Below are 27,006 nucleotides of genomic sequence, written 5' to 3' on the forward strand. Positions count from 1 at the left end.
TCACTGGGGTAATACCACCCCGGGTCCTCCTGCAGGCGCCTCCTGATGACTCCTTATTTAGTTCACTTTCTTCCACAAACTTGCCAAGTACTTATTGAGACCCTCCTGGCCAGGACCTTAGAGTCGAGTTGGGGACAAAGACATTGTTATGGGTTGAATTGTGCCCCACTCCCAAATTCATAAGTTGAAGTCTCACTCCCAATACTCAGAATGTGACCTGTTTTGGAAACAGGGTTGTAGCAGATGTAATTAGCTAAGATGAGGTCATTAAGGTGGGCCCTAATCAACATGACAGGTGGCATTATATAAAAAGGATTAATTTGGATGCAGACAGGTACACAGAGAGAACACCATGTAGAGATGCAGGGAGAAGGCAGCCAACTACAAGCCAAGGAGAGGGGTCTGGAACAAATTCTTCCTCAGAGCCCTCAGAGGGAACCAATCCTGCTGACGTTGTGATTTTGGGCTTCTAGCCTTCAAGACTGTGAGACAATAAATTTCTGTGGTACTCTGTTATGGCAGCCCTAGGAAACAAATAAAAGATGTGTACTTGAGACTGTCAAGCACAAGGCAAGGCCAAGGCCTAGCTGAGGATGTGGCTGGTAAGAAAACAACTAACCCTTTTAAAATTCAGACAGGTTATTACACAGACAGTGTAAGGAAGAGCAGCCAAAGGTGCCAGCTCCCTGTGGCCCAAGCGCAGGGTGACACCAAAACGAAGGGGGGAACAGAAGCCTGAAACCTGAATGCTGGGGCACATGCTACTGAAGAGCCTCATGCCTCCTAGAACCTGGGAGGAGATGAGAAGTGTCTCATGACAGCCTCCTTGGAAAGAGGGGAGCAAGTGAGAAGTGCCCCTGTGGCAGCTCCTCAAAGAGTCCTGTCCTCTCCTGTACTGGAAGGATCACAAGGCGTTCCACCAAGACTCACATCCACTGTGGGTCTAGCGCTGCCTGCGTGGCCTCTGTGGCTACATGCAGGGTCACCAGGTGCCCCCAGAGCTGTTCTCCTACAGCGACACTTAATAGGAGCAGACAGTGAGGTGTCAGGGAGAGGAGCACAGGCCCTGAGCTGCACAGAAGCTCAGTAGAGGGAGGTCAGTGGGACTGGGGGGTGAAGGGCTTGACAGATGGAGCTTCACATGAGTGAACGCAGACCAAACGTGGGCGGACAAAGAATGAGAGCCCTGCTTTTATAAGATGATTTTTTTTTTTTAATTCTTGGAATAGGGCAACATGTAAAATTTAGAAAATTAAAATAAGTATAAAACTCACAGACATAATGCTGAGCAAAAGAAGCCAGACACAGGAGAGTGTACTTTATGAGTCCATTTATATGAGGTTCTAGAACAGGCAAAACGTACCTAAGGAGGAGAAAAAGAAAAATAGAGGTTGCCTCTTGCAGGAAGGATGTGACTAGAAAGGGTCGCAAGGGAACTTTCTAGAAAGATGGAGATGTTCTATGGTGTAATAGGAGGGTGATATGTGTGGGTATAGTCATTGTCAAATTTGTATGGTTGTGTGCCTTTTAGTGTATGTACCTTTAAAACGTATAAAGAAAGACAATAACCACCCAAAATCACACCAGCCAAAGATAATCTATTAAAACTTTTAAAATTATCTATGGCCTTTTTTTTTTTGTGCAAAGTTTATATATAGCTGGGATCATACTGAATATGCAACTTTGAGTTTTTTCAAGTTTATGTTTAAAAAATATCTTCCCATAACATTAAAAAATGTTAGTCAATATCATTTTTAAGTAACTGCCTGGGACTGTATTGTTTGGATGTATTGTAATCTGAACACTATTCCACAGCACTGGGAATTGAGGTTGGTTTGTTAATAATAAATAACACTGTGATTAACATCTGTGCGCATACATCTTTGTCTGCATTTCTGATTATTTCTCTAGAAGATTTCCAGTAGAGGAATTACTGGGTAAAGAATATGAATATTTTAAAGCTTTTCAAAGCCTATTGCCAGAACAGTGTGGGAGCAGTGCTTTTCTCCCCACACCCTCACCAGCCTTGAGTAGTGTCACAGCATTAATCTTGCATGATGCAGCAGGGGGCAAAAAGTATTTTATTGTTGTGTTTGCATTTCTGTGATTACTGTTAAAGCCGAACATTTCCCCATACATTTATAAGCCATTTTTATTTCCTTATCTGTGAACTGTTCATGTTCCCTACCCACTTTCCTATATTGATGTTTTAGTAGTTGTTTTTTTTAAATCAAAGTAGAAACTTTTTAAAGATTGAGGCTATTAACCTCTCTACCACATTTGTGACAAATACTTATTCCTAGTTGGCGTTTAATTTTAGGGTTTTTTTTTTTTTAACTTGCATCTTGTCAGAATCCTTTCTTTTGCCTTCTTTGTCAGTGCTCCTGGTAACACTAGGTGGGGCCCCCATGTGAGCTACGGCCTGGAATCTGGAGAGGAATGATGAGGCTGAAAAAAAGGACTGGAGATATATAGATATAGATACATCAAGTAGAAGAAAATTGACATCTTAAAATATATCGTGCTATATAGTTATCTATCTATCTATATATGTATATAATGTCAATTTTCTTCAAATTGATCTATAGATTCAAAGCTATTGCAATTAAAATCCCAGATGGCTATTTTAAAGAAATTAACATTTCTTTAACATATTCTAGGTTCTAAAGGACCTAGAATAACCAAAACAAATCTGAAGAAGAACAAAATTGAATGGCTAAAGCTACCTGATTTCAAAAATTATTACAAAGCTCTAGCAGTCAAGACAGTGTGGTATTATCATAAAGACAGACAAAATAGATCACTGGAACAGAATAGAGTTCAGAGATAAATTCACACGTATATGGACAAGTAGTTTCTGACAAAGGCTCAAAGGCAATACAGTGGAGAAATGATAGCCTTTTCAACAAACTATTGTGGGAAAATTAATTAACTACATATAAATAAGTTTGAGTCCATAGTTCATACCATATACAAAAATTAAATAAAGATGGGACTTCCTTGGTGGCTCAGTGGTTAAGAATCCACCTGCCAATGCAGGGGACATGGGTTTGATCTCTGGTCTGGGAAGATCTCACATGCCACGGAGCAACTAAGCCCGTGCACCACAACTACTGAGCCTGCACTCTAGAGCCCGCGAGACACAACTAATGAGCCCACGTGCCACAACTACAGAAGCCTGTGCTCCTACAGCCTGTGCTCCACAGCAGGAGAAGCCACTGAAATGAGAAGCACGTGCACCACAACGAAGAGTAGCCCCCGCTTGCCACAACTAGAGAAAGCCCGCATGCAGCAACAAAGACCCAACGCAGGCAAAAATAAATAAATTAAATTAAATTAAAAATAAAATTTAAAAAATTAAATAAAAATGGATCATAGACCTAAATGTAAAACCTAAAACAATAAAACTTGTAGAAGAAAATATAGGATAAAATCTTTCTCACCTTGGGTTAGGGGAAAGGATTTCATAGGTATAATGCCAAAAGCACTGTACATAAGAAAAACAAGCTGAACAACATTAAAAACTTCTACTCTTGGGGCTTCCCTGGTGGCGCAGTGGTTGAGAATCTGCCTGCTAATGCAGGGGACACGGGTTCGAGCCCTGGTCTGGGAAGATCCCACGTGCCGCGGAGCAACTAGGCCCGTGAGCCACAACTACTGAGCCTGCGCATCTGGAGCCTGTGCTCCGCAACAAGAGAGGCCGTGATAGTGAGAGGCCCGCGCACCGCAATGAAGAGTGGCCCCTGCTTGCCGCAACTAGAGAAAGCCCTCGCACAGAAACGAAGACCCAACACAGCCAAAAAATAAATAAATAAATTAATTAATTAATTAATTTAAAAAAAAAAAGAGGTAACATCCATAAAACAACAAGGTCCTACTATATAGCACAGGGACTATATTCAATATCCTGAGATAAACCACAATGTAAAAGAATATTAAATATATATATATATCTGAATCACTTTGCTGTATAGCAGAAATTAACACAACATTGTAAATCAACTAGACTTCAATAAAAAAGTTAAAAAAAAAACAAAAAAACTTCTACTCTCTAAAAGACAGTGGTAAGAGAATGAAAAGAGAAGCAAAAAGTGGGAGGAAATTTTTGCAAAGCATATATCTGATAAAGGACTTGTATCCTGAATATGTAAAGAACTCTCAAAATTCAACACTAACAACCCAATTTTTTAAACAGGCAAAAGAGTTAAACAGACACTTCATCAAAGAAGATATACAGATGGCAAATAAGCACATGAAAAGATGCCCAATAACATTAGTCATCAGGGAAATAAAAATTAAAACCACCATCAGATACTACTACACACCAATTGGAATGGTTCAAGTTAAAAAGGCTGGCCGTACCAAGTTTGGCAAGAATGTGGAGGAACTAGAGCTCTCACACACTCCTGGTGGGAATGCAAAACGGTGCAACCACTTTGACAGTTTGGCAGCTTCTTAAAAAGTTCAAGATACACCCACCATAAAATCCAGCTATTATACTCCTAGATATTTACCTAAAAGAAAAGGAAATACATGTCCATACAATGGCTTATACGCGAATGTTCATAGGCATTTATTTGTAGTAGCCAAAAAATAGAAACTCAAATGTTCATCATAAACAAATGTGTTCATCAATACAATAAAATACTGCTCAGCAATAAAAATGAACAAACTGTTGATGCAACATGGATGAATCTCAAAATAAATATGCTGAGTGAAATAAGCCAGACAAAAAGAGTATACACTGCATATTCCATTTATATAAAACTTTAGAAATGTAAACTAATGTGTAGTGATAGAAACTAGATCAGTAGTTGCTTGTGGATAGAGATCTGAGATGGGCAGATAGGAGGGATCACTATCCCTCCTATACACCTCCTTCAGGGGTGTATACATATGTCAAAAATTTACACTTTAAATATATGCAGTTTATTGTATGACAATTATACCTCAATAAAGCTTTTTTTTAAAAAAAATTAATGTACTGAAAGATTTAAAAAAACAAAGAAAGAAAAATACTACCTTAGTCCCAGGCCTTGTGTGTGCAGGCTCAGTTTTTAAGAACTGTGGACAACTCAGGTTGAATTAAGTTTCGTTAAGCCTGGATCTTGACTTCTATAGACTTCTTTCCAAAATCTTCCAAAACAGATGGCTTTATTACCCAGCCACTAGAACAAAGTACCCTTGGACTCAGACAGGAAGAAACTTGGTGTCTTCTACCTCTTATAGCTAAGAGCTGAAGGTTTATTTCAAGGAATCTGTGTCAGGGAATTTCTGTGCATTTGCTGAAGATACCTCCTTCTTGTTATTCTCATTCCTCTATTCATTCAATGCATGTTAACTGAGCATCTAGTATGTGTCGGGCTTCTAATTGGCCAAATGAGGACACAGGTGTGAACAAGACAGGCATAATCAGGGTCACGTTATGCATTTTGTGGGCCCTAGGCACTTTTGCCTTTCTGAGTTCTTTCTTCCATTAAAAAAAATTAATTTATATTTTATGACTCTCTTGGTGTAAAGACAAATATAGTCTAGACTGAATTAATTATCATATATCCATTATTCTTATATTCATTTTTTTCAAATAATTTGAAAAGAAATTTAAATTAAAATATTTTTGTGGACCCCTAAAGTATCACAGACAGTGGGCCTCATGTGCCACTGGGTAATAGTCCCAGCCCTCATCGAGTCTGCTGCTAGAAGAGGTAATCTTTGAACAGATGCTCACACTAATAGTTAAGTGGTGTTCTAGGCAAAGGGCAAAGCAAACAGAAGAGGGAAGGAGCACAGTGTCTAAGAGGAACTAAAAGAAGGCCAGTGGTTGCAGCCTAATAATCCACAGGGAGCTCCATGAGACTGGAGGTGTAAGCTGAAGTTGAGTTATGGAGGATTTTGGCCTCGTGTTTTAGGAATAGTAAGAAGCCATTGAAGTGCATCAAAGCATACAGTTAACAGAGTGAATAGGCAACCCATGGAATGGGAGAAAACATTTGCAAATTTTACATCTGATAAGAGAGTAATATCCAGGATATACAAAGAACTCCTACAACTCAACAACAAAGAAAACCCCAACTTAAAAATGGGCAAAGGACTTGAACAGACATTTCTCCACAGAAGATATACAAATGGCCAATAAGTATATGAAAAGATACTGAATATCTCTAATTAGTAGAGAAATGCAAATCAAAACCACAATGAGATACCACTTCTCACCCATTAGGATGACTACTATAAAAAAAAAATAATAAGTGTTGGCAAGGATGTGGAGAAATTGGGACCTTTGTGCACCGTTGGTGGGAATGTAAAATGGCGTAGGTGCTATGTTAAAACAGTATGACAGTTCCTCAACAATTAAAAATAGAACTACCATATGATACAGCAATTCCATTTCTGGGTAAATGCCCAAAAGAATTGAAAGCAGCATCTCAAGGAGATATTTGTACACTCATGTTTATAGCAGCATTATTCACAATAGCCAAAAGATGGAGGCAACCCAAGTGCCCATCAGATGAATGGTTTAAAAAAATGTGGTGTATACACACAATGGAATATTTTTGAGCGTCAAAAAGGAAGGAAATTCTGACACATGCTATGACATGGATGAATCTTGAGGGCATTATGCTAAGTGAAATAAGCTATTCACAAAGATAAATAAAGATAAAAAAGATAAACATTGTTTAATTCCACTTATATGAGGTACATAGAGTAGTCAAACTTATAAAGACAGTAGAATGGTGGTTTCTAGGGGCTAAGGAGAAGGGAATTGTTTAATGATACAGAGTTTCAGCTTTGCAAGCTGAACAAGTTCTGGAGATTGCACAACAATGTGAATAGACTTAACACTACTAAACTGTATACTTAGAAATCGTTAAGATGGTAAATTTTGTGTAATATGTTATAAATGATATAATTAAGATTTTTTTTAAAGATAGCTCTGACATTTGTGGAAAGGATAAACAGGAAGTATGCAAGAGTGAGTCTAGGGAAATCTCCTGGAGGATGTTGCAGAAGTGCAGGTGAAAGATGAGGGTGACTTGACTAGACTTGACTAGAGATGAGGTGGGTAGAGAAGGAGAGGAGACAGAAATGGGTGGATTGGAGCAATATTTAGGAGTCCAAATCCATAGAACTTGGTAAGTGATGAAATGTGGAAGTCAAGGAAGAGAAAAATATAAATGGTAAGTGACCAATTTTGACATGAATAACTGAGTGGCTGGTGGTGCCATTTACTGAGCTGGTCGGGACGTCAGAGAAGGAGCATCTGGGGAGAGAGGAGGCTGGGTTGGGGAAAAGGATGAAATTCCATTTTGAGATGTCTGAGAGATCCAAGTGTGAAAGTTGGATTGGCAGTTGACAGTATAGACCTAGAGCTAATAAGAGTCTTTCAAGTGGAAAATGCATGAAAGCGTAGACTTTCAGTCTATGCTTGAGTAATAGGGGTGGTAGGTGTGAATGAGAAGCTGGAGAAGCTGATTGTTTTGAGAAGAGAAAGCCTAGAACCAAGCTCTGAGTCATTCCTGGCAAACTGACGTCAAGAATAGAAAAGTCAGCGTTACTGTCCCATTTTATAAATGAGGAAAAGGAGAGATTAAGCATCTTGCCCAAGATCACACAAGTCAGTAAGGGGAAGGGCTAGAATTTGGACCTGAAATCCACTCTCAGCCACTATCTTCCTCCCACCAAAAAACACAAAAAACAAAAAAACAAGGCAGGCGAGGGCTCAGGGAACTGCAGCCTGAGCTGGCCCTGGACGCCTCTCCTGGCTCCTCACCACCAGCTGCCTCCTAGGGAAAGCCCCCTTCACCAACTGAGACTCAGTTTCCTCACTGGCAAAATGGAGAAGATGCGACCTCCCCTTCTTGGCACACAGGGTTGTGGCGAGGACCAGGTGAATCACAGATACAGACAACTGTCAACTGTGAAATACTGTTTGATGGGGCTACAGTCTCTGTGCACTGGTCTTCAAATGAGGGAAGATCCTCCGCATGATTAGCCTGCGATAATCTTAAAGGCAGAGGTCGTTATCTTCCCATGAATCTAGACCAGCCACCCCATTAATCAATTCCACCTCAGACCTGCCTCCTCACGTTTACCTTTCTCTGGAAACCGTCAGCCTGGTTTGCAGTCCCTGCCAGACCTGTTCTTCCCTGAGCTGGGGCCATCTGACCCCCTCCTGCAGGCCCACCGCCATCGAACCCCCCACCTTGGGACTGGCCCTGATCAAGTGCCCAGGGCAGGAAATTGAAACTTCTCCTCTTCCAGCTGCCTCGTTTGGGGCAGGTCCCGGCCTCAGTGCCAGGACTGACCTCTGGGCAGAGGCAGGAGCCTCCAATGTGATGGTGCTGCCCAGTCTGGACTCCTGAGAATCACCTGGGCCTGAGAATTGCTGGCCACTGGCCCTTGTCCACTGCCTCACTCATGGCCTGAGGCCGACTGCATGCTTGGACCACCCCCCTTTCTTAGAATCACAAATCTATTGGCTTCTTTGTGTGGTTCTCCAGTCCTACCCATCCTCCCAGTAGCCTCAGCTGGGTCCCCACCCTTTACCCAACACCCCCATCCACCAGTACCTGCCCCTCTGTGGCATTTTCTCCCTGAACTCTTCATTCTCAAATGTACATATTTCCCAAGATTTCACCCTGCAGCAGATTCCCTTTTCTGGATATACTGTCCTTTGACAATCTGATCCACTCCCAGGGTTTCAACTAGTACCCCCAAGAGGAAGAGGCCCACAGATATATAGGTCATTTCCAAATTAGAATGACCAGGGTCCAAGCCTAATTGATGGGGGAGAGAGAAGAAGGGTGGGAGTCAAGAGGGAAGCTGAATCCCAAGAAGGCTGGCCCCTCCCCAAGGCTTTGGAAGGAAAGGCCTAGGCACGGATAGTCTCTGAATCCTCCCAGGTCTGGAGCACTGCCAGGCACAGATGGGTGCAGAGTTTTGCTGGCTGGCTGGATGGATGAACAAATTGGTTCTCCCCTCTCTGGGTCCTAGTGTGTTTTCTCAGGCTGTCAGTCCTCTCTCCTGATTCGGGGCAAACACAGGGTCAGGGGAGGAAGTGACTAGTCAAACATGTCCAGAGAGGAAACATCAGTTCCTGTGAGATCTGCCCAGGAGCAGAACTCACTTGTCCCTTCAGGAGGCCGGGAGAGGACAGAACGGGCATCCAGACTCTGAAAGAGCACCCCAGCTCCTACTGTCTCCCTAAGAGAGCTTGGGCCCCGCCAGCTTTTGTTTTCTACTCAGCCACACTCCTGCCTGAGTTTATGGGCAGGCACCGTGTTAAACAAGCCCTGAACTGTTTTATCTTGCTTAATCCTCCCAAAGGCCTTCTGAGGCAGGTACAATTATCAATGTTTTCTCCACTTTACCGATGAGGAAATAGAGGCAGGAGGTTAAGTAACTTGAGCAGGATCCCACAGTTCATAAAAGTAACAGAACTGGGATTTTTTTTCTTTTTACTGAAATGGTGCTGTTTCATCTTTAAAATATCAGCAACTTGCCCACATGCTCAGTTTGGCTGAAATGTGCTATTTTCAAACCTAGCAATGAGCTACCCAAGGGTAGAGGTAGAAGAGCCTCCGAGATGAGTTAGTCCAGGTCAGAGCTGGGAGTCAGGGGGAGAAAAGCTGAGCGTACAGGCTGCAAATCTTCCCCTCACTCTTCCCTCTGCTCCTAAAATAAAACAGAACAAAAGATTAGAAAGTCTCTGGATTTGGAGAATTCAGCATCTCCCTCCTCACTCCCTGTGATTTTATTATTCAGAATAGAAAGAAGGGCCTACTTCCTGGAGCAGGGAGAAGCTAAGATCCCTCTGCTGGTGGATATGATCTTTAAAGTTGGTGAAGGCGGGGAGTGTCCTGGTCCCTCCCTCCAGCTGCTGGCCTTTCCCTCCAGTCTTCCAGGCGCTGTGAGGCTGAGGACTGCAGATCCAGGGCCCTGAAGACTTCCCAGGATTGGCTCCCTGGGAAGATAGCCCTGTCCTTCAACAAACCCTCGCCTCCCATATGCATCTTCTGGTGACTTCATTTTTCACTCTTGGCTAAAAATGGGCCTCTGACGATTTATTCTATCCTGGGTGTTGACAAGCTCAAGAAGTTGTACGGGGCCACTGCCAGGCACTCACAGTGATAAAGCGTGACTCACCACTCCAAGGTCAGTGGGGCTGGGAGGCAGGGGAACCAGCTGACAGTACTTGCACTCCATCACCAGGCCTTCTGCCCTCTTCTGTGAGGGCTCTACGCTCCTGGAGATGAAAGGGCCACCCCAGAGTCCTGGGACGGAGACAGAACCGGCAGCCCCTAGGTCTGTCACATCGCAAGGCTGCTTCTCTGTTTTGTTTCCTACTCCCAGTGCCAAATGCTAAACTGCCTTTCAGAGAGAGCTCTAAAAGGGAGATATAACCCAGCCCTGCTTGAATCCACCCAATCATGTGTTCACAAAACATGAGCACTGGAAGAAGAAAAGAAAAAAGTTAGAAAAAACTCTTACAAATCATTAAATTCAGTCTTCTTATTTTATGGGAAATAATTTGAGGCCCGTAGAGGTCAAGCAACTTGACCAAGGTCACAAAGTGAGTTAGAGGTGAAGTTGGGACTAGAACCTGGGTCTTTTGTCTCCCAGCCCTGTGCTCTGTCTACTGACCGCAATATTAGGAGAATTAAACCTGAGCTCATGGGAGTTCCCTGGTAGTCCAGTGGTAAAGAATCCGCCTTCCAATGCAGGCGACACGGGTTCGATCCCTGGTCGGGGAACTAAGATCCCGCATACCACGGGGCAACTAAGCCCGCGCGCCGCATCTACTGAGCTGGTGCGCCTCAACTAGAGAAGAGAAAACCCGCGCACCACAACAAGCACCGCAATGAAGATCCTGCGTGCCTGACGCAGCCAAATAAATAAATTAAAAAAGAAAAACAAAAACAAACATCTGAGCTCATCAATGAGTGGAGACTGACTCCTTTCTCCATGAACAGGAGCAAGAAGCACTAACCTTTAAAGGAGAGACTGCTGGAATTTCAGCTTTGCCCTTCATTACTTTCTTACATGGGGCTCTCTGTTTGGCAGACAGCCTTTTCCTAGTTTGTGGGGATCCCTGGAGTCCTGGGGGCTCTCCCAGGGATGATGTATTACTCACAGGAAGGTGAAAACTGAGGGTGATCTGCACACTATTTCTTGGCTTAGTCAAGAGCAAGTTGCCCTTCTAAGCATTTACTGCATTCTGTCTGGCTGCTAAATGACCCCACTTCTCTTTTTCTCTCTGTTGACCTTCTGGGTAAACAGTTTGTTACTTCAGGGGAGACTAGAACTCATGGAGACAGTAAATCAAAAGGGGCCACGAAGTTCCTCCAGTCTGAACCTGCTGCACTCAGTCCAGGAAGCCCCTTCACCACCACCCAGAGGGACACCACCTGGGCTGGAACACTTCTCAGGGTGAGCAGTTCTTCCTCCCTCACTCATGGCCCCTCGGCTGCTGGACAGACCCAAGCAATAGAGATAACTGTCTAGATCTTCCTCGTGTCAGTCACTCTGTGATGCCAGGTTTGCCTTTCAGGCTGATGCAGAACAATTGTTTTCCCTTCTCTACACTACAGCTATGTCTTTGCTCATGACTTACAGGTACAGCCACACCAATCAGAACCATTCTTGATCCTCCAAAGACTGAGCATCCTTTTGGTGGGCTAGGCAGGACTCTTTTTTTTTTTCCAATATTTAGTGATTTATTTGTTATTATTTTTTAACATCTTTATTGGAGTATAATTGCTTTACAATGGTGTGTTAGTTTCTGCTGTACAACAAAGCGAATCAGCTATATGTATACATATATCCCCATATCTCCTCCCTCTTGCGTCTCCCTCCCACCCTCCCTATCCCACCCCTCTAGGTGGTCACAAAGTACCCAGCTGATCTCCCTGTGCTATGCGGCTGCTTCCCACTAGCTAGCTATTTTACATTTGGTAGTGTATATATGTCCATGCCAGTCTCTCACTTCGTCCCAGCTTACCCTTCCCCCTCCCCATGTCCTCAAGTCCATTCTCTATGTCTGCGTCTTTATTCCTGTCCTGTCCCTAGGTTCTTCAGAACCTTTTTTTTTTTTTTTTAGATTCCATATATATGTGTTAGCATATGGTATTTGTTTCTCTCTTTCTGACTTACTTCACTCTGTATGACAGACTCTAGGTCCATCCACCTCACTACAAATAACTCAGTTTCGTTTCTTTTTGTGGCTGAGTAACACTCCATTGTATATATGTGCCACATCTTCTTTATCCATTCATCCGATGATGGACACTTAGGTTGCTTCCATGTCCTGGCTATTGTAAGTAGAGCTTCAATGAACATTGTGGTACATGACTCTTTTTGAATTACGGTTTTCTCAGGGTATATGCCCAGTAGTGGGATTGCTGAGTCATATGGTAGTTCTATTTTTAGTTTTTTAAGGAACCTCCATACTGTTCTCCATAGTGGCTGTATTAATTTACATTCCCACCAACAGTGCAAGAGGGTTCCCTTTTCTCCACACCCTCTCCAGCATTTATTGTTTGTAGATTTTTTGATGATGGCCATTCTGACTGGTGTGAGGTGATACCTCATTGTAGTTTTGATTTGCATTTCTCTAATGATTAATGATGTTGAGCATTCTTTCATGTGTTTGTTGGCAATCTGTATATCTTCTTTGGAGAAATGTCGATTTAGGTCTTCTGCCCATTTTTGGATTGGGTTGTTTTTTTGATATTGAGCTGCCTGTAAATTTTGGAGATTAATCCTTTGTCAGTTGCTTCATTTGCAAATATTTTCTCCCATTCTGAGGGTTGTCTTTTCGTCTTGTTTATGGTTTCCTTTGCTGTGCAAAAGCTTTTAAGTTTCAGTAGGTCCCATTTGTTTGTTTTTGTTTTTATTTGCATCACTCTAGGAGGTAGGTCAAAAAGGATCTTGCTGTGATTTATAACATAGAGTGTTCTTAGGCAGGACTCTTGTTCAATTTTCTTTTCCCATCTGATTTCCATGAGTTTAAGAAAAAAAAAAAAAGCTTGCCCACCTTCCCTAGAGAAATTAAGAAAAAAAGATAATTGCTAGACCTGCCCACTTGCTTCTTGCTAGCAATTCTAGTGAAAGGTCTGACTGGGGAGGAGGTTGAACCTGTCCAAGGTGAGACGCATGGACACCTGTGCTCTGCAATTAGCCTCTTCCTCTTCCTCTCACCATTAAAGTAGCCCCAGACAGTCATGAAAAATATTATTGTTCTTCTAAGTTCCTCATTTGCCTTCTCATCCCTTTGGAAACCACACGTGAACTTCAACCAGTCAAGAAAAAATCAATTACTTACTATAGCCAGGCAGCATTCCAGGGGTATAACAGTCAATGAAACAAAGTTCCTGATCCCATGAAGCTTATGTTCTAGAAGAGAAGACAATAATAAACTAATAAACAATATAGTATAATGTCAGGAACTAGCATGTACTATGAGGGAAAACAGAGCAATGTAAAGGACAAATGGTGATGGAGCTGCCATTTTGGGTAAGGGGTTAAGGGAAGGCCTGGGAGGTGACATTCGATCAGAGACTGGAGTGGAGGAATAATCCCTCCTTGGGAATATCTGGGGAAAGTGTTCTAAGATGAAAGAATTACAAGAAATTCCTGATGGGTGTGCTACTTGGATCAGTTAGAATGTTTCAACTGACTTTTCATAGATGACAGTCATCTTCAAGGCAAATATTGCCAATAGCTGAAAATATTCAACATGACATTACTTGCTTTTAGAAGTCTTTAGCCTTCATAACCTGATTTCCAGTAGGTGGGACCAACGTTATATGAATGAAGTGATCAAACAATCTTACCTTTGTGAAAAGCTCCCTCACGTGGTATCCTTTTTAATAAACACAACAACCCCACAAGTTAGATATTATAATTCACAACAATGTTACAGATGGGGAAACTGAGGCTGCAAGAAATGAAGTATCTTGAATGTGCAGAGCCAAGACCAATAGAATCTGGTGTCCTGACTCTGGTCCTGACCCAGGACATCAGTATGCAGAAGCGCACTGTTTCTAAAGGAAGTTGTCAGGACTTTACTGAAACATGTGGTATAAAGTTATAAGAACCCCTGAGTTGTAATTTTAACTTCAAATCATCACAGTATGCGATGTCGAAGATCAGTGTACCACTCAGCTCTCCTTCAGGTGGACCTGCCAAGGGGAGAAGAGTTGCCTGAGAGCCCCAGTTAGTGCCCTATGGACCCACCTCCCCACTGGTGTCCCCTAGGCTGCTCCCAGCCAATGGCTGAGCACTGCAGTAAGGGTACAGTACTGGCCCATCCTGCTTGACACAAGCTGCCACCAACAGGCAACCTCGGAGCTCTGGGGCTCCTGTTGGCCTGGCCGAAATGCACTGCTGTCTGAGGCTTTTTCTACCTAATTCCCTCTCTCCTTTCACAGGTGTCAGACTTGCATTAACGGTCTGAAGGCTCTCCCTGCCATTTCCTGCCACCTCCCCTTTCTCCTTCACAGACATTTCTCTCAATAAATCTCCTGCACGTTCTAGCTCATCTTGGCCTCTGCTTCCTAGATGATCCACACCAACATGATTTCTAATCTAAATCGTTTCATTTTATTTCTTTATAGAAGAACTACCCTTTTAGTTTACTATATCTTTGTGTTTCTGGACTTGAAAAACCAAAAAAACTTTTTTTTTTCTCAGCTATCAGTGTCAGACTTCTGGGCTCATGAATGGTCCATTTTAATAAAAATGGACAGGGAAATTCTGGAATTTTACTGGTGTTAACTGAGGTGAGGTTTTGGTCTGAGTTTCTGGCCTTTTATCTTAGCAGTTTCCAGTCTGCTTCACAGATTCTTGTCTAGGGCACACGCTTGCTGCTTCATTCCCAGGCTGTGAATTCCAAGCTTAGAGCTAATCAGAGCTGTCCATGCATGTTTGAAAGTATTTAAGTGGTTCTAGAAGGTTGCTGGGAGTGCTGTAGGAAGATGTAGGGGTCTGAACCTACATTGTTCAACAGAAACATACATAAGCCACATATGTACTTGTCAATTTTCTAGTAGCCACATTGGAAAAGGAAAAAGAAACAGGTTAACTTAATCTTAATGATATGCTTTAATTAACCCAAGACATCCAAAATATTATATCAATGTAATCATATTCAAACACCATTGATGAGATATTTTACATTTTTTCACACTAATTATTTAGACAAGTCACACATCAAGTGCTCAACAGGCACATGAAGCCAGTGGCTACTCTATTGGGCAGGGGAGGTCCAGGCGCTCCTGAGTCTGAGAAATAACATCTGGATATGGGGCAGCTGACAAGCTGTTTCTCTTAGTGTTCCTCTAAACCCATTATAGATCCCCACTCACCTCTACACCATTTCAGAATCTGTCAAATCATCACCCAATGTGATTTTTTTTAAATAAATTTATTTACTTATTTATTTTTGGCATGTTGCGTCTTCCCTTCTGTGCGAGGGCCTTCTCTAGTTGCGGCGAGCAGGGGCCACTCTTCATCGCGGTGCGCGGGCCTCTCACTATCACGGCCTCTCTTGTTGCGGAGCACAGGCTCCAGACGCGCAGGCTGCACGCGGGCTTTTTCTCCTTGCGGCGAGCGGGGGCTACTCTTCGTTGCAGTGTACGGGCTTCTCATTGAGGTGGCTTCTCTTGTTGCGGAGCACAGGCTCTAGGTGCGCAGGCTTCAGTAGTTGTCGCTCCCGGGCTCTAGAGCACAGGCTCAGTAGTTGTGGCGTATGGGCTCCGTGGCATGTGGGATCTTCCCGGACCAGGGCTCGAACCTGTGTCCCCTGCATTGGCAGGCGTATTCTCAACCACTGTGCCACCAGGGAAGCCCTCACCATGATTTAAAATAAAGCAGCTAGAGAATCAAGTGTACAAAAGTATGAGTTTATTTCCTTCTCGCAAACAACAGAATCTAGCAGCTCCAGCAGTTACCTATCATGTGACTCTGATATCTTCTGCCTGGTCCCTGAAGGAGCCATCTCCCACCTCATCTGGCAGTTTACACCCCAAGCAGAAATCCATTACTACTGTAAGAAAGCACTATGATACTCCTATTTTTTATACTGGAATCATACATTTAATGCCAACTTCACATGAGGCAAATATTGTCTAGGTATTTGCCCAGGCATTTGCTCACTCAGTTTTCAATCTTATATTATTATCTCCATTTTACAGTTTAAAGAAATTGAGCTTCAGAGAGCTAAGTAACTTGCCCAATGCCACATTGCTAATCATTCTACATCCCTTTAAAAGTTGACATTGGGAGACCGAAATCCCAAACCAAATTACTATGTTGATGGCATTGTAAATTGGTTCAATCTTTTCTGAGATTAACTTGGCAATGTTTAACAAGTTATAAAATGGTCCACGCCCTTTTACACAATGATCTTGGAATTTATTCTAAGGGAATAAATAAAATACATATGCACACACTCACACATCAACTTATGCAAATGTTTATAACAAAAATACCTATGACAGCAAAAAAAATTTATATACCCAAAATCTTTCACTCATTTAGCAAACATTTACTGAGTAGCTTCTGTGTGGTAAGCACAGGTCTAATACCAAGGATTCAGCAGTGGAGAAAAAAACAGGACAAAGATGATCCCTGCTTTCATGGAGAAGTTTTACACACAAATATCCTAGGAATAAAAAAGAAAAATGTATAAGGAGAGCCACACACATAATTTTAAGTTGTCCAGTGCCCACATTTAAAAGGTAAAAAGAAGTGAGAGAAATTACTCTTGATAATATATTTTATTTAACCCAATGTATCCAAAATATTACTTCAACATGTAATAAACATAAGAAACTAATTAATAAGATACTTTGCATTCTTCTTTCATACTGTCTTCAAAATCCAGTGTGCATTTTACATTTATAGCACATCTCAATTTGAATACTAAATTTTCATCAGAAATACTAGGTCTGTATTTAGATTTCATAAAATTTACCATTAAAAGTAGAGTCACATAGCAAATGTGTTCCAAACAAACTTAATGGTTTCCCAATAAGTTACTTGAATGTTAAAAATAATTTTCTTCTAATATTTACAATCACATTGACCAAATTAGTTCATCTATTTTTAGGAAAAGTGGTTTGACTTTGGAGCAAAAGCATATCAGTTTCAAAACAATTTTTGTTCCAGTTAGCTAAATTCACTAACTCTTGGGTCATCTCAGTCTCACTGACACAAATTCAAAAGGATATTACATAAACTGAAAAGAATCTCTGAAATTATCAATGTCAACAAAGTGTCCAAGTTTTTCCAGCCAATTTACATAACACTGTCGATTACAATTAAAATCTTCTGCAATGGATTCATATTTGAAAAATATATATAAAATCAATATAGTTGATTTGGATTATGAAAAATTTTGATTTCAACATAAATTCTTGTGCCTATCTGGTTAGGTCACAAATAAACTTCTCCTTTACTTGAAACTTCAAATTTAGCATGTCCATGTGCAATGTAATATCAGTGAGAAAACATAAATCAAACTGACATTTTGTTTTTGATTATTGACCATTTGGCAAATATTCCTTTTGTTTCAAGAAAAAAATCAGACCTACCAGTACAGTAAATCTTTGTAAAACTCTTCCACCACTCAAACAATGAGTATCAGCAAAGAACATTAAATTCATTAAATCCATTGTCTTCTATTTCTTTCAACAGTTCTAGATACTGGGGATGATTCATAGCATTTGCACATCTATAATGAACAATCTTAACAATTCCATCCATTACACTTTTCATTGCATCTCTTTCAGAAAACCCAGCCCAAATATTTTCAGTATGTGTCACACAGTGAAATGAAGCAATAAGGGAAACATCAATCTCATTTCAAAATTCCATTAAATCTGAATTTTTAAACTGATAGAGCTAGATCACAGTACATCATGATAAAAACTAATTTTTTCTTGTCTAGCTGATATTCTTTGTTAGATAGAAAAGATTCAAAACTATCCATGCCTTGAGTTCAACTTTTTAGGGCATAAATTAACATTTCTTTGTAAATGTGGAAGTCCTTTGAGAAAAATAAAAGTCTAAATGTTTCTGATCCAGTCATAGTACTAGCTTCTGCATCTCCAATCAATTCTAAAGCAGTAGTAGGCCTTTGCTTTAAATTTAAATGTTGGACTTCCCTGGTGGTGCAGTGGTTAAGAATCCACCTGCCAATGTAGGGGACACGGGTTCAAGCCCTGGTCCGGGAAGATCCCACATGCCGTGGAGCAACTAAGCCTGCATGCCACAACTACTGAGCCTGCGCTCTAGAGCCCGCAAGCCACAACTACTGAAGCCCGCGTGCCACAACTACTGAAGCCCGTGCGCCTAGAGCCCATGCTCCACACCAAGAGAAGCCACTGCAGTGAGAAGCCTGTGCACCACAGCAAAGAGTAGCCCCCGCTCGCTGCAACAAAGACCATGCTCAGCAACAAAGACCCGACACAGACAAAAATAAATTAATTAATTAAAAAAAAAGACAATGTATTTTAAAAAAAATTTAAATGTTTGTCCACACTTAATTTTTAACTAGAAAAATAATTTAATTATATTACAATGAAAACAAATGCAATGTAAACATTTTAGTATATGTAATCACTATATCACTATAATTCATGTTGTCTGCAGAAAACATTCAAATAAACACAAGTTATATCAGATATAAAGAAAAAAAAAAATCACTCAAGCTTGACACACACTAGATGGGTGAAGTGTTTAGGTGTAGACCACAGTAAGCTCTTATATGATTTCATGAAATGTCCTACCAAAACAACAAAGTTATACTTAACAAAAAAATATTTTATACTGCTAAAGCTTTTAAGTTAAATTAGGTTAATTTATACTAAATTAATAATTCCATTCCTCAGTCACCCTGGACACATTTCAAGTACTTGGTAGCCACATGTGACTAGTATTACAGTGAAGCCCTGTTAGACAAGGACAGGGTCCAGATCACTGGGCTTCTTCAGAGCTGCCTCGTGTTTCTTTGAGGTTCCAGGAGTTTGGAGGGGAGAAAAAGCATTCGGGGCCGGGCTCTTGGCTGCCCCTTCACTGTAACCAAGATGGCTCCACTTTATTTGTTTTGCTTATTGAAACTTCACATAAGATTTCGTTGGAAGAAAGTGTCCCAGTGTGTTTTTCTTTAAGGTTTGAAAGCATTGGTCCTGTTTCCTTGCTTCTGAAGGTGGTAGCTCTAGTGTAGACATCCCACCCCAACCCGGAACTGGATGGAAATGCAGGTTCTCAGGCCCTGCCCCAGGTGATTCATGCACATTAAAGTTTAAGAAACGGTGGGATACATGCTTTTTTCAGCCTTGTGACGTCCTCTCCCTCCAAACACACACACACACACACACACACACACACACACACACCCGACAGTGTTTTAATGAGGAATTAACCCATCATGAACCCATAGCTAAATTCTGGCATTTTAGAAACAATCACATGTCAGGGGATGCAGCCGTCAACACTTCCTTTCGGCAGCTGTGACCTGTGTGCAGCTCCTGGATTCTGAGTTACATTCCCAGCACTTCCCTCCTACTCCTGCCATTGATCTGCCTGATGGAGCCCCCGAGAGAACTATCATTGTAGTAGAAGCTTCATTGATGTGGTGGAGGAGGTATGCTTAGTAGTTAAACAAATGTACCCTGGAACAGAATTGAGTGGATTTAAATCCCATATCCATCACTCTCTAGCTCTGTGACCTTGGGAAATTTTCTTAATCTCTTAGTGCCTCAGTTGCCTCTTCTATAAAATGGGGATAATAATAGAAAGTACATAACGAGCCATTATAATGATTAAATGAGTTAATATGGGAAAAGAATTTAGAATAGCACTTGGCTTACAGTAAACACTAATAAGCAATGTAAAAATCAATCAACCTCTGCATATTTTTTCCAATTTTTTATAATATGGATAGTAAAATACAGCATTTTTCCTTAAACACTTTCCTACCTCTGGGCAAGTGGAAGTTTTATCTGCTATAAGCGGCCCATAGGAGGTGTTCAAAGTATGTTTGTTGAATAAATAGATAATCGATTAGAATAGGATGATGTGATTGTCCACAGAAGCTCAGAATTCCAGCATTCTCCTCCAAGTATCGGAACCCCCCGTCCTTCCTGTGAACCATGGCTGTATTTTGTCACCTGTTTTCCCCTCCTGGATGTTCACCCCACAGTGTTCCAAGAATCATTTGAGTGTAAATGCTTTTTCATAACTGAAGAGATTCCAAACCTACAGTCAGCAAAGCTCCTAACAGGAGCAAAAGCAAAACTAGGGTTTTGTACTTATACAAGGTCAGGATATTGGAATACAGAGTGGGGCAAAAATACGAAAAAAAAAAGTAAAAATTAAGGCTGTTGACATTTTGCCAGAAACCTAAGGTCACTTTATTAACAGAGCATTCATCATTCTTTCTCTTTATTGTTTTGTAAGTGGCTCTGGTCAATTCTCCTTTCAGTTTCCCCTGATGGAGCCCTGATGGCCAAGATGAGAGGAACCCCCTTCTGCCTAATGTCCCCAGGTCTGAGAGCACGCACCTTGCCTGGTTCCGGGAATCTGATGTCAGATGTGATTTGGGGCAGGGATGGGGATATTCTCTTTCTGATGTGTACATCCCATTCTGAACTGTATCCTGGGAAAAGTTCTCCATGGAGAGAAGATGAAGGACCCTGACCCTTCTTTATATATTTCCTAAGGACATTGCAAAGCACATTATTTTTCACAGATGCGGTGAGGGATCACTGCTGAGAACAAAATAGAGACTGAACAGGGGACTGGGCAGGGCTAGAATTGTGTCATTCTGTTGGATGGAAGTGTGACACCCTAGCAGAAAAAAAGGTGGCCATGTCTGGGGCCCATCTAGGGAGAGAGGAGGGGTTTTCTGGAGTTAACATCTGAGAAGAGGTTCCAGCTAGACTCGGGGCAGAGCTGGGGGAATAGTGGCAGAGAGCTCAGCTCATGTCAGAATGAGTTTTGGAGCTTCCACAAAGAGGTGAGGAGATACACTAGCCCTGGTACAGGAAAGATCTCCCCAATCTTTGACAGTGACCTACTAGGTGGTAAGCAACTGTAAGACATGAGGTCAGGGAGATAGGTCTTTGCCGTCTGTATATACTCAGCCTTTGGTACTAGTCACAGAGTAGGTGTCCTGAATGTTTTTGAGTCAATAAACTAACTAATGTGGGGAAATACTCAAAGTAGGACTTCAGGTGCTTGAAGGGTTTGTACTCCCAAGTAGGTCTGGTCTCATGAGCCAAAGCCAAGCATGGGTAAGTGTGGGTTGGGATACAGCAGTGGGATACAAAGGAAGGGGACCTAAAAGCAGTGTCCTCTGTTTTTACTTATTTATTTATTTAGGCTGTACTGCGCAGCATGTGGGATCTTAGTTCCGCGACCAGGGATCGAACCCATGCCCCCTGCATTGGAAGCGCAGAGTCTTAACCACTGGACCGCCAGGGAAGTCCCAGAAGCGGTGTCCTCTGCAAAGGGTTAGCAACAGGAACAAAGAGGGGAATGGGAGGATCAGGGGCCCAGAGCCACAGATACCCAAAGGACATTGTGTGAAGGGGGAGCCTTCCTCCATGTATAGCAAGCTAGAGGGCAGAGAAGCAGCTGCTTGGGCTGAGGGGCCCGGCCACAAGTGTTTGTAAAGCTGCTGTTGCTGTTTCCTGTTCACTAAAATGCTGCATTGCAGGAGTGGGCCAGGCTGCATCCTTGGAGGTATCACGCTAAGTTGACCCCAAGACAACAGAGGGTTGTCTGACCTGCCCCCACTGAGTAATCAGGATCCTTCACGCTCTTGGGGTTCCTCTCACTACCGAGTTGTATCCTTAAGATTTCTGCATTGTAGCTTCTTGTAATCCAGGCCTCCCATACTCTCTAAATTCACATTTCCTGCTGCTACCTACTGAATATGTACAGCTTGCTGCTACCTCCCCCAACTCCCTGAGCTATGTCCTCAGTGGAGAGGTGAAAGAAGAGGAGAGTGGTGGGCACATCTCCTGCCTGTCTCTGCTTTGTACCGCGAGGGAGTATGGGAAATCTCTGTACCTTCCTCTCACTTTTGCTGTGAACCTAAAACTGCTTTAAAAAATTAGTCTTTTTAGGGACTCTCCTGGTGGTCCAGTGGTTAGGGCCTCACCCTCCAGTGCAGGAGGTGTGGGTTCGATCCCTGGTCTGGGAACTGGGATCCCACATGCCTCGCAGACAAAAAACCAAAACATAAAACAGAAGCAATACTGTAACAAATGCAATAAAGACTTTAAAAATGGTCCACATCAAAAAAAATCTTAAAAAAAAAATTAGTCTTTTTTTTTTAAAAAAAAGCAAACAAGTAACATTTTATGGTGGACACAGTGATACAGTGCCCCAGATTCTCAGGAATGAAAAGCCTCTTCCTTTAGCTGCCAGAAGTGGCACAGAGGACAGCCCTCAGGGGTCAGCCACTCTGGAATTGCCTCAGCTGAATGAAGAGTCACTTCCCCAAGGTCATGTCACATTCCTGATTGATAGAGGGATATAAATACCCGGCTTCCCTGTCTCAACTCTGAAGAGTCATCTATCTTTAGAACTGCCCTCAGGGTCACTGTCATAGCTTCCCCTGAGACTCCATCACAGCTGGGCTTCTCCCTCTGTCAAATCCTGCTCCTTTCCCAAGGACATCCCTAGTAAACTCCCCACATGCTCATCTCCGTCTGAGTCTGCTTCCCAGAGAACCCAGAAATGAGCTCTCATTTTAGGGGAAAGGAAGTCACACAAGTATTCATTCAGAGTTTCTAACTTACAGAATTTATGACATAAAGTTCTTTTGATTTGGGTGGGATGATTTCCCTATGCGATGCCTCCCACAGATGAAGCAGCCACGCTTTTATACCTCTGTATTTACGGAGAGGTGTATGTGCTTCCTAGACGATAATTACACCTTCCCAAGGATTGTGTCGCTCATCATTACTGTAAAAGAAACTTGAGAGCCAGAGATCATCCACCAGAACTCTTCTTAGATCTTGCCAATCATTAGGTGAAAAATGCGTTGTCACTTGTTCTTTTGACTGGCATCTCCCCAACTAGTGAGGTTGAGAATGTTCACAGGTGCTTATTACGCAGGTGGATGCCTCTTCTGTGAACTGTCTATTCCTATACTTCCCCTTTTCCTTTTTGTTTCTCCTTTTTCATAATAAATGGTAATAAATTTTTGAATATATGTTGTTTGGGCTTTTTTGTGGTAACTTTCATCACTTTTAAAGATGACATTTTATGGGTTGGTTTTTTGAGGATTATTTTAGTTTTGGTTTTAAAAATACATGTATACAGAAGGATATAAGGAAGAAAGTAACTGTCTTAGTCTTTTTGGAATGCTGTAACAAAAATACCATAGATTGGGTGACTTATAAACAACAGAAATTTATTTCTCACAGTTCTGGAGACTGGGAAGTCCAAGATCTAGGCACCAGCAGATTCAGTGTCTGGTGAGGGCATGCTTCCTGGTTCCTAGATGGCTGTATTTTTGCTTTGTCCTCACACAGCAAAAGAGGCAAGGGATGGTTCAGAGTTCCCTTTGATAAGAACATTAATCCCATTCATCAGGGCTTCACCCTCACCACTTAAACACCTCTTAAAAGCCCCATCTCCAAATACCAGCACATTGAGAATCAGGTTCCAACATATAAATGTAGGCAGGGGGGATATAAACATTCAGTCTATAGCGGTAACTATCACTCAACTATTTCTCCACTTAGAGAAATCACTTTGACATTTTTCACTTTTCCTTGCAATTTTTCCATGCCCAGTTTTCATAACTGGAATAATCTTATATCAGACTTCATATATAGTTTTGAATTCCAGCTTTTTCATATAATATTATATCTTAAGCATTTTCCCAAGTCATTAAAAGCCTTAATAAATATCATTTAAGTGTCTGCCTAATAGTTTATCAAATGGATAAACCATCATTTGATGTAATCCCTTCAGAAGTATCGGACATGTGGATCATTTCCAATTTCTCACTATTACAACGATGATGAGCTTCCTAGGCAGAGATATCTGTTTGTATTTCAGATTTCCTTAAATACATTCTCAAGAGTGGAACTGAGTTAAAAGTAAAAACACTTCAAGACTCTTGTTATAGATCTCAGTTTGTTTTTTGAGGAGTCATTTGTAAACCAATGCTTTACATCTGAAAAGAAATACTGCAGTGAAAACATCACACTCAAACTTGGTCCAAGCATTGGTGGTTCCAGCCAATATCTTGGGGTCTCGCGTCAATTAAGCAAACATTCATTACACCTACTGCTTATTTTAGACACTAGAGGGATGTGGATAACATTGACCAGGATCCTGCTGTCAAAGAGCAAAGGGTCTGAGAGAAAGATGAACAATAATTGATTAACCATCATACGAGAAAGAGTGAAACAAATCTTTAACAAAATTGTAAGTCAGCACTTGTGGGGGAAGCAGTGAAAGGATGCAGCCAGGAAGATTAGTTGTTACAGTATAGTCTCATAAACACCCTAGAGGACACTGGGACCCTTCATACAATCAATACTGGAAGTTTATGAATGCCCAGTCTGGGATTTGGGACGTGGTTTTAGGATTTTACATAATGACATAGGTTTATGGCTTTTACAGCTTTGCTTTTATGATCTACTGTTGGTCATGCTACAGTTTCCTTGATACCAGGTCCCTGGCATGCAGCCTCCACCTTTTTCCTGTAGAGTTTTATCTGATAGTAGCCCACCCTGGACTGTGGCCCTGAAGACTGCACTGTGTCTTCAAGGCAAAGATTGTATTACTCCATAGTTTGGGCTACGCTACTCACCTCAGAGGGGCTCTGGTAAGTGGAGGGAGACCTGCCAGGCTGGATTCCAGCAGAGCACGCTTTGTCTATTGCTCAGAGCTGAAGAGACCCCAGACTCCATGACCCAACCCAAATCACCTAAGGGCAGAATGGTGGGATTGCCCTTGAGTCAGAAATTTTGAATGTGACCCATGCTTTCCCCACTGAGCAGTCATCAGACCTGGACAACCTATTTAAACTTCTCACCTTTCTTTCCTCAACTGTAAAACAGAGCCAAGAGTGATCATGAGAAGATGAAAAGAGAATGGATATGAATGCACTTAAAAGGAAGAAATCCGGTGTCCCTGGTGGCTCAGTGGTTAAGAATCCTCCTGCCAATGCAGGGGACACAGGTTCGAGCCCTGGTCCAGGAAGATCCCACATGTCGTGGAGCAACTAATCCCGTGCACCACAACTACTGAGCCTGCGCTCTAGACCCCGCGAGCCACAACTACTGAAGCCCGTGTGCCTAGAGCCCGTGCTCCGCAACAAAGAGAAGCCACCGCAATGAGAAGCCCGAGCACTGCAACGAAGAGTAGCCCCCGCTTGCGGCAACTAGAGAAAGCCCGTGTAGCAACGAAGACCCAACGCAGCCAAAAATAATTAATTAATTAAGAAAAGGAGGAAATCATCTTTGAAATATCAGCATTTATTATGTTTGAAAAAAATCTAAATGAAAGATTTTCTAGTCCCTCTTCTCTGAACAAATTTTTATGTCCATGGGGGATGGGGAGAGAGGGGTAATAGTGTATTCATTTATTCTTTGTTTGTTTTTTAAAAGGTGTGCCTTAAAGCAACGTGACAGAAGAGCTATTTTCTGGCTTTGTTAAATCTAGAGAGGCAGACTTTGGCTAGCTAAGAACACATTTTTGTGTGTGCCTAGGGTTTTGAAAGTTAAGAGGGGAGTTTTGTACAGACATACCTCGTTTTATTGTGCTTCACCTTATTGCGTGTTTTACAAATTGAAGTTTTGTGGCAACCCTGCATTGTCAGATGTTAGCATTCTTTAGCAATAAAATTTTTAATTAAATTATGTACATTTTTTTAGACATAATGTGATTGCACACTTAAGAGACTACAGCATAGTGTAAACATAACACTTATATGCACCGGAAACCAAAAAATTTGTGTGACTCGCTTTATTGTGATATTTGCTTAATCCAGTTGTCTGGAACCAAACCCAAAATATCTCCAAGGTATGCCTGTGGAAGGCTAGGTAGGAAAGTTCCTTTAGGGTTTACAAGTTGTTACCAGGCTCTACCCCATAACCCTGCAGACCTTTGAGCCCTTAAGAATTACCATCCACTCCATCATCTACAAAGGGTAGATGATTTGCTTGGGCAGGTTTGCTTGGGCAGCAAATACTAACATGATGGGGGGAAATTCAGCCAAGCTCCTGGACAAATGAAACTCGAAAGGTATTCTAGCAGATTTTCAGAGAAGCACCTCTACTTTAGTGAGCCTATGAAGAAACCTGCAGAATTGTTGTTTCTCCCACTTTTGTTGCATGGAGAAAATATACTACTCCTTTAAGAGCCTACCGGAAAAGAGAAGGAAGCATTGCCCTGGGTAGTTTAGTTAGGCACACGTGGAGGCCAACTCAAAGAGGCTACACCTTCATTCAGAGATGCTCAGGGAAGAGAGAGAAGTGTCTAGACCCACTCCTCAGTATATCCACCCACCCCCTCGCCAACCAGCCGGGTAACAGCCATTGGAGAGCAAGATTGAGGCATCCCTCCCCACTCACCACCATATTTCCATCCTCACTGGCGCCCCCATATAGACAGACAGGCCCTGTGCCCGGCTGACAAGGTGCCGCCCTGGAGCTTCTTCCCCTGCTGTCCACCCACCCGCTTTCCCTGCCTGCTGCCTTCAAGGACCCTCCCCTGCCCTCTGCCACATCCCAAGCTACCGGCCTCTTCAGGAGCTCCTCACGCCTAATGTCCCCACTGACTCTCAGCAGCTATTGGGCAATGTTACCCCAGCTTTGCTCTCCCCTTCAGTTTTCATCTCCTCGCTGTTCCCTAAGGATCCTCTTCCTACCCTCTACTCTGAGATCCTCATGCCTGTCTGTGCTTGAAAGAGCATCGGAGAAATTCTCAGGACACCCTAACTATAATTCAGTTCCTGTTCTGTGAATC

At 42.2% G+C, this 27,006-nt stretch overlaps 2 long non-coding RNA genes across 2 annotated transcripts in view; both read left to right on the forward strand.

Annotated features, from left to right (window-relative positions):
• Positions 1–27,006, forward strand: part of LOC309654354 — a 498,770-nt gene that overhangs the window by 130,650 nt on the left and 341,114 nt on the right. The window lies entirely within an intron of this gene.
• Positions 10,058–26,089, forward strand: LOC309654332. Its single transcript, XR_014260158.1, has 2 exons — positions 10,058–10,155; positions 11,281–26,089. It is a non-coding gene; the product is annotated as an uncharacterized lncRNA (long non-coding RNA).

The sequence above is a fragment of the Balaenoptera physalus genome (assembly GCF_965194825.1).
Source record: "Balaenoptera physalus genome assembly, chromosome: 2".
NCBI lineage: Eukaryota > Metazoa > Chordata > Mammalia > Artiodactyla > Balaenopteridae > Balaenoptera > Balaenoptera physalus.